Source organism: Mytilus galloprovincialis, chromosome 9 (assembly GCF_965363235.1).
Source record: "Mytilus galloprovincialis chromosome 9, xbMytGall1.hap1.1, whole genome shotgun sequence".
In the NCBI taxonomy this organism is placed as follows: domain Eukaryota; kingdom Metazoa; phylum Mollusca; class Bivalvia; order Mytilida; family Mytilidae; genus Mytilus; species Mytilus galloprovincialis.
Genome location: NC_134846.1, coordinates 72204309 through 72211670, shown reverse-complemented (window position 1 = coordinate 72211670; position 7362 = coordinate 72204309). Strand labels below are relative to the sequence as shown.

General features: G+C 31.0%; 1 long non-coding RNA gene across 1 annotated transcript; it reads right to left on the bottom strand.

The window, feature by feature from the left end:
* Nucleotides 1-524: 524 nt before the first annotated feature.
* LOC143045860 (uncharacterized) lies at nucleotides 525-6331 on the bottom strand. The gene is made up of 2 exons (XR_012969036.1): nucleotides 5579-6331; nucleotides 525-3699 (listed from the first exon to the last, which is right to left on the bottom strand). It is a non-coding gene; the product is annotated as an uncharacterized LOC143045860 (long non-coding RNA).
* Nucleotides 6332-7362: the final 1031 nt, after the last annotated feature.

The following is a 7362-nucleotide window of genomic DNA, read 5'->3' as shown; positions in this document are numbered from 1 at the left end:
AGTTTGCAGATACTTTGGATGGTTATATTTATGTTTTGCATGGTAGGGTAAACTGTTTTCTGCTGCATGTACTGATTGTTTTCAAATTCAGTAGCAGTAATTTTGTTAGGTTCTGAGAAGCTGATTGAAACTGCCTGTTGAGTGCATTGGATTTCTGTTTTGTGTCCCATTCTGCTTAAGTAATGTTATTCCACTGAAGTCAGTTTTTTTGGCTTCTAATATTAGACCAAAATTTCTTCATGTTGGAAAATTTATTTTCATCTGGTTTTGGTGTTACAATATTTTCTATGTATTGCCAGCATGATTGTCTGAGTTGTTTTTGTACCTCATGTATAATTTGGTTATATTTGTTTCTCATGTTGACATTTCCAGACTTTTTCAACTTTTCATAGAGTCTGTCTCTGGTTTTCATTAATTTTCATATTTCAGATGTTACCCATGGGTTTTTTTTTTTGTAGTTATTTTTTTGTGAGGAATATGCTCACTGACTAATAAAGCAAGGCCAAAGTAAAAAGAAATAACTCTCAATGTTTAACTTTTTATAAGATAAAAATATATGTTCAGCATGGCTGCATAACATTAAACAAATATAGGTTAACTTCAGCACTCAGTACTTGAGTACAAAATAGTACAGTATATTAACTTTTAATCAAGTATCTATTCTCTGAAAATCTTTTATACAAACAGATTTGTTAATAGTAGACTGGTGAGTTACATAAACAAAGCAAGTTTTATCTTAACAATTTCTGAACATGGATTATGACAATTACCTGTAATTAATACTATCTGCATACAAAATTTATAAAAGTCAAATAAACTTTGATAATAACAATTTCTCAGGAATATAGAGTTACTTCCCATTATGAGACTGTTCAGTCTTACAGAAAATACACTTTTAGGCTTATTATACAATATTTCCTGTCTGTTCTTGCTATAATTTTGCACAATTTTTATATAATATTAGCAATTTCTAATTTAGAAAATAATCTATATTGAAAAAATATTAAAAATATGTCTCATAAAAAGAAATTATAATGTGTTTTCCATTACAGAACTATTAAAAGTAATTAGAAAAATTCTAATAATCCAATTCTTATTGATTAATTGTAGATATGATATAAAAAAACAATGCTATTGACATTTAAAACAAGCTCTGAATAATGTGAAATATATGTGACAAAAGATAAATGACTACCAAAAAAGGAATTAAAAGAAAATTGTACATCCTTATAATTCCTTCTCCACGATAGAGGTTCACTAAGGTTTTCTAAAACAAACTAAACATATTTTCTATCAGGATCAACCTGTTATATCTAATTTAATCTAAAATAAGTTTTTTTTCTATATAACTCAATAAAAAAAATGTAATCTTCAAAGATTATTTAATCCATAATTACAAATATACAACTAAAATGAACACAAATTGAAAATACCTTATCCTTCTATTGAGATAGATATCTATATATCTGACAAACTTAATGTCCCAGACATACTGAATGTCAAAAGCAAATTACATCAGCTATAGGACTACCTTAAGAAAACAATATTATTCTAACATAAGTAGCAGTTTGTCAAGAGAAAAAGTTTTTAGTTCTATTAAACTTTAATTTCAGTTACTCCTTAGAAAATTAAAACATAAAGCACTATTACTGTATCACAATTATAAATATTTAAAAAATCAACATACATAATACACCTAAAAACTTTAAAAAGAAACAGAAAAAGATTTTTTCACTCGAGAATTAATTAACAAATGTAATTAACAATGACCAGCATACCAATAAATAGGTACAAATACTAAATATATCAAATATAAAGTGCATAAAATAATCTTTCTTCTCACTTGCATTAACAACCTGTTATTATACTTTTGTTAACAATGCATCTTATTTCAAATTATCATCACAAAAGTACAAAATTTAATGAATTTCAGTTATCATCCATAATTTCATACAAAGGAAGGCTCATTGAAGAGGAGAGGTTGCCACAAGACTTACACCAAATCAATTGCTAACAGGTCAAATGTATTATGTCATTATATTATATAATTGTACATTTTCTGTCCATTGTAATTGATTTTGCTGTTCAAAAGGAGAGGAATTTGTATAAGTGACTTGTCACTTGTTTTCCAATCCATTGCATTGTATTTATGTACACATTTATTTATCTGTTTCTGAATAAAATATTGTTTACACTAACAGGTCAAATGTTATTCAGGATTAATATGTACACCAAACTAAGCAATCAATTGGTGAGACATTTCTGTGCAGTCCCTGATTGAAAGTAATTGTTTAGACTGGACATTCCACTTTGGATACCTATATAACTGATTGCCATAAAGCATATTCATACATACATAGAAACATTCCTATGTTTCAAAATCTGCATTCTACTTTTAAAATGATAATCTATGACTAAATCATTACATTTTACAATTATTTTTATGTGACATTTACAAACCTGCCATGGGGTCTCCCAAATTGAAATTTTGAAAGAGCAAATTTGTCCACAATTTTAAACAAAACAATTAATTTTACAATGAGTTTAGGCTTATAAAAGTATGAAGAAGCCAAAAAACAACATTAAAATATATTAGCAGACCCCTTTTGAAGGTTTTTTAGGACTATGTCAGCCATCTTGCATGCAAAACCCCCATGGGCATTTTGAAAAGATAGCAGGTATGCATTTACTAAAGGCATTTATCTAATTTACTCTAAAATGAGTTTTTTAAAGTTAATTATTTCTTATTTGGTCCAAGGCCGGAATTTGTAAGTTTGATATAATAACTCCACATCTTGTTATAAATGCATTAGACTATGTCAATCGTGAACATCTTAAATGAATTATTGGAGTGTAAATTAAAGTGAAGCTGAAACCTCAGATTGGCATAAACAAATAGCAATAAAGACAAATGCATGTATACTGCCTAACAATAATATGACACATGTAGTCCTCTCTTGAAAAAAGTGTATATATGTGATATATAACCATATCATTTATCACCTAGTTGCTAACAAATGGAATAAATATTAGATGGCAGATTGCACATAGACCTTACAATGAATGGACAAACAAAAACATTTTTTTTGACAGCACTTTAAATAATATTCAAAACAACATTCTAAATTTTACAAATTACACTTCTGATGTTGCTTTCCCTGATTGCTTAAAATCAAAATTTGTACATGATCTGTAATCTGTATAGAGAGAAATTAAAAAAGTTACACAAAACCATGTGAAAATTCAATACAAAAACTTCTATGTTTACTGATAAAAACCATAGTCCAAAATACTGACAATCACATAATAAATTAGATAAAAAAGTTCTGAAGTGCTTTTTTGTTTGTTGTAAAAATGCTGCTGTATATATGGCACATTACTGAATACTATTTACCCATAAAAATAAAAACATATCAAACATAACTTACAGAACTTTAAGAACCATTATTAGGAATGCATAGCTTGACCAAATAACACCTCATATCCATTTTACATGAAATTTGACAAACATTCTACAATCAACTTATTAAAGCAAGCTGATTTTTAAACCAGAGGTAATACTGTGATTTCTAAATCCTGTTTCTTTAGTTGACTAGAAATTTACTTGGGGTCATCTCCAAAGTTCTGACGAATTTGTTCAAAGAAGAGGAAAGTGAACACTGTATGTGGTCCTAATCTCACAAATGCTGGAAAGAAGCCCTGAAAATAAACAATTTATTAAACATTTTAATTAGAAAGAATAAGTGAAAGTGTGAGCTACTGGTCACTGATGATACCCCAGCTCAAATATTTCGGTAAATAGAAAGTTGTTGAGAGATGAATATGAAAATGCATCACTCAGTGTAGCTGACTTATATTTACCCTGAAAGCGAATTTCAGAAATCCTTGTATTGTAGTTCCAGAGAAAGATGCAACAAAACATTTCAACTTGGCTATCATGTGTAAAATAATAAGGTGTTCCGTATACAGGTAGTTGTTGAGTGATGAACCTGAAAACACATATCATGGTATAGCTGACTTATATAAACCCTGGAACCAAATTTCAGAAATCCTTATGATGTAGTTCTTGAGAAAGAAATATCTCAGGAAAAATATTCATGGGACAGATGAACGGGGGGATGGATGGACTAATGGACAGACAGAGGAAAAACAGTTTACCCCCACTTTTTTAAAATGGGGTATAAAACTAGAGAGAGCCTGTATCGCTCACCTGATTCTACTTGGGTTTTTGAAATCATATAAAAAAAATATAAAATTTGGCTAAAAGTAACAACACTTGGCCAGCACCTCATAAGGAAAGGAACATTCATGCTATGTTTGATTTCATTCATTTCAGTGGTTCTTTAGAAGAAGACTTTTGTATGCATTTCCCATAGGGTCCTATGTTAAACTAAGTCCCCCACTGGCAGCCATCTTGGATGTTGCAATGGGGACAAAGTAACAACACTTTGTCAGTATCTCATTAAGAACATTCATGCCATGTTTGGTTTCATTCCATTCAGTGGTTCTCTAAAAGAAGTCATTTGTATGCATTTCCCATAGGGTCCTATGTTAAACTAAGTCCCCCGCGGTGGCCATCTTGGATGATGGATCGGCTACAAAGTAACAACACTTGGTCAGCACCTCAAAAAGAACATTCATGCCATATTTGGTTTCATTCCATTCAGTGGTTCTCTAAAAGAAGTCATTTGTATGCATTTCCTATAGGGTCCTATGTTAAACTAAGTCCCCCACTGGCGGCCATCTTGGATGATGGATCGGCTACAAAGTAACAACACTTGGTCAGCACCTCATAAGGAACATTCATGCCATGTTTGGTTTCATTCCATTCAGTGGTTCTCTAAAAGAAGTCATTTGTATGCATTTCCCATAGGGTCCTATGTTAAACTAAGTCCCCCGCTGGCAGCCATCTTGGATGATGGATCGGCCACAAAGTAACAAAACTTGGTCAGCACCTCATAAGGAACATTCATGCCATGTTTGGTTTCCATTCCATTCAGTGGTTCTCTAGAAGAAGTTCAAAATGTAAAAAGTTAACGACGACGACGGACGATGGACGCCAAGTGATGAGAAAAGCTCACTTGGCCCTTCGGGCCAGGTGAGCTAAAAAAGAGGGCACTGGCTGAATTGTCTTGTTTGCAATACTTATCATGATTGAAATTATGTGAAAGTCTTAAAGATAAAGGTTTTATTATACTTTTCATATCAACTTTATCATAGCAAAATTGCTGACCTGTCATCATGAAAACAAAACCTTGATCACTACCCCATAAAATTTTGCCAAGATTAAGAGAACAGTGTCTGAACTACATACATGTGGACATTGACATAATTCTATATACAAAATATGGTTGACCTATTACATGATTATTGCTGTTATCACATTGCTTTAAGAAGAACAATGGTATTTAAGGGATTTCTATATTTTACACAAATTCCCATACTGATTATATTATATCATCACTATTTTTATCTATTAGAACTTACCAAAATAAACAAACAAATCTTATATGCTTACAGTCAACTCAACCCTTACAACTATTTCTTAAAAAAAAATATACTTATTCTTAAAACTTACCTTGAAAAATCCTATAGGACCTTGCTTTGCTATATCAACTGCACATGCTAAGATACTCTGTAATTAGCATAAAATTTATTCATATTATAGGGTAATTAATATAAAAATAGGGAGATGTGGTATGCTGGTTTATGAGACAATCATCGAATGAAAATGTTTCATTACTTTTATGTTTTCATTGTTGCATCCTAAATTCTCATAAATACTGGCAAAATATATTGACCACTTTCAGGTTGTTTAACCAAGGTGTAGAAACTTTATAATTATTCACATTCATATAGTCACTCACAGTCTGAAACTTATCAACCATACTTGGGGCAGAAAATATATATCTAAATAAGTCTGATGTTGTTTGCACAATATCAGTAACAGGTTTAATTCATTCATGTATAGTTAATTTATTATGGTTTCAAAGTGATTTGTTCGTTGAAATTTATAAATATGAAAATAAGCAGATGTGGTATGAATGCCAATGAGACAACTCTACACCTCAAACTGAATGTGTTAGAAGAAAGCAACTGTAGGTCACCCTATGATCTTTAAAGTCATAAGAAACGAGTGACCGGTGAAAAATAATGTTCTTCCAATTCTTGAACCAATGCATACAAACATCATAAACTTAGTCTTCTGTGCACGAATTTATTATTTTTTTCGTGTAAATTTGGTATAATCGTCAATTTTTTTTTCAATCGGTCAGTGTTGTTGTGAAAATATGGCAGGTAATTAAAGTTCGTGTTTTGAAGCCGAAGTTTAACGATTAATTTTGTCACCTGTTTGTCAACAATTGACTAAAAAACAACAAAAACCATGGAAATTGAGCACGTGTTTAACATGTAAATTCAGATAATAGTTTATTTTAAGGACATCCATGCGTATTGCCATCACCGGGTTTTTACAAGATGGGTCACACTGAGGTCAATTTGCATACGGAAAATATGTCGGGGGAATTGCGGAAGGAAGCAATTAAAATAAAGTAAACTTCTTTTAAATATGAATAAATTAACGAATTTTCTTCAGAAAAAAGTATATGTACGTAAGTTTTATAATGAAAACTATCCATTGAGTTATAAAACTAGAGGCTCTAAAGAGCCTGTGTCGCTCTATGTGAATATTAAACAATGGACACAGATGGATTCATGACAAAATTGTGTTTTGGTGATGGTGATGTGTTTGTAGATCTTACTTTACTAAACATTCTTGCTGCTTACCATTATCTCTATCTATAACAGTACTTTCTGTGGAAAATGTTATTGAAAATCTTCAAATTTTAAGAAAATTGTTACAAATTGACTATGAAGGGCAATAACTCCTTAGGGGGTCAATTGACTATTTTGGTCATACTGACTTATTTTTAGTTCTTACTTTGCTGTATATTATTGCTGTTTACAGTTTATCTCTATCTATAATAATATTCAAGATAATAACAAAAAAACAGCAAAATTTCCTCAAAATTACCAATTCAGGGGCAGCAACCTAACAACCGATTATCCGATTCATCTGATTCCAGGGCAGATAGATCGTGACCTGATCAACAATTTTACTTCTGTCAGATTTGCTCTTAATGCTTTGGTTTTTGAGTTATAAGCCAAAAACTGCATTTTACCCCCATGTTATATTTTTAGCCATGGTGGCCGAGTTACCGGAAACATTTTTTTAACTAGATACCCCAATGATGATTATGGCTAAGTTTGGTTAAATTTGGCCCAGTAGTTTCAGAGGAGAAGATTTTTCTAAAAGATTACTAAGATTTACGAAAAATGGTTAAAAATTGACTATAAAGGGCA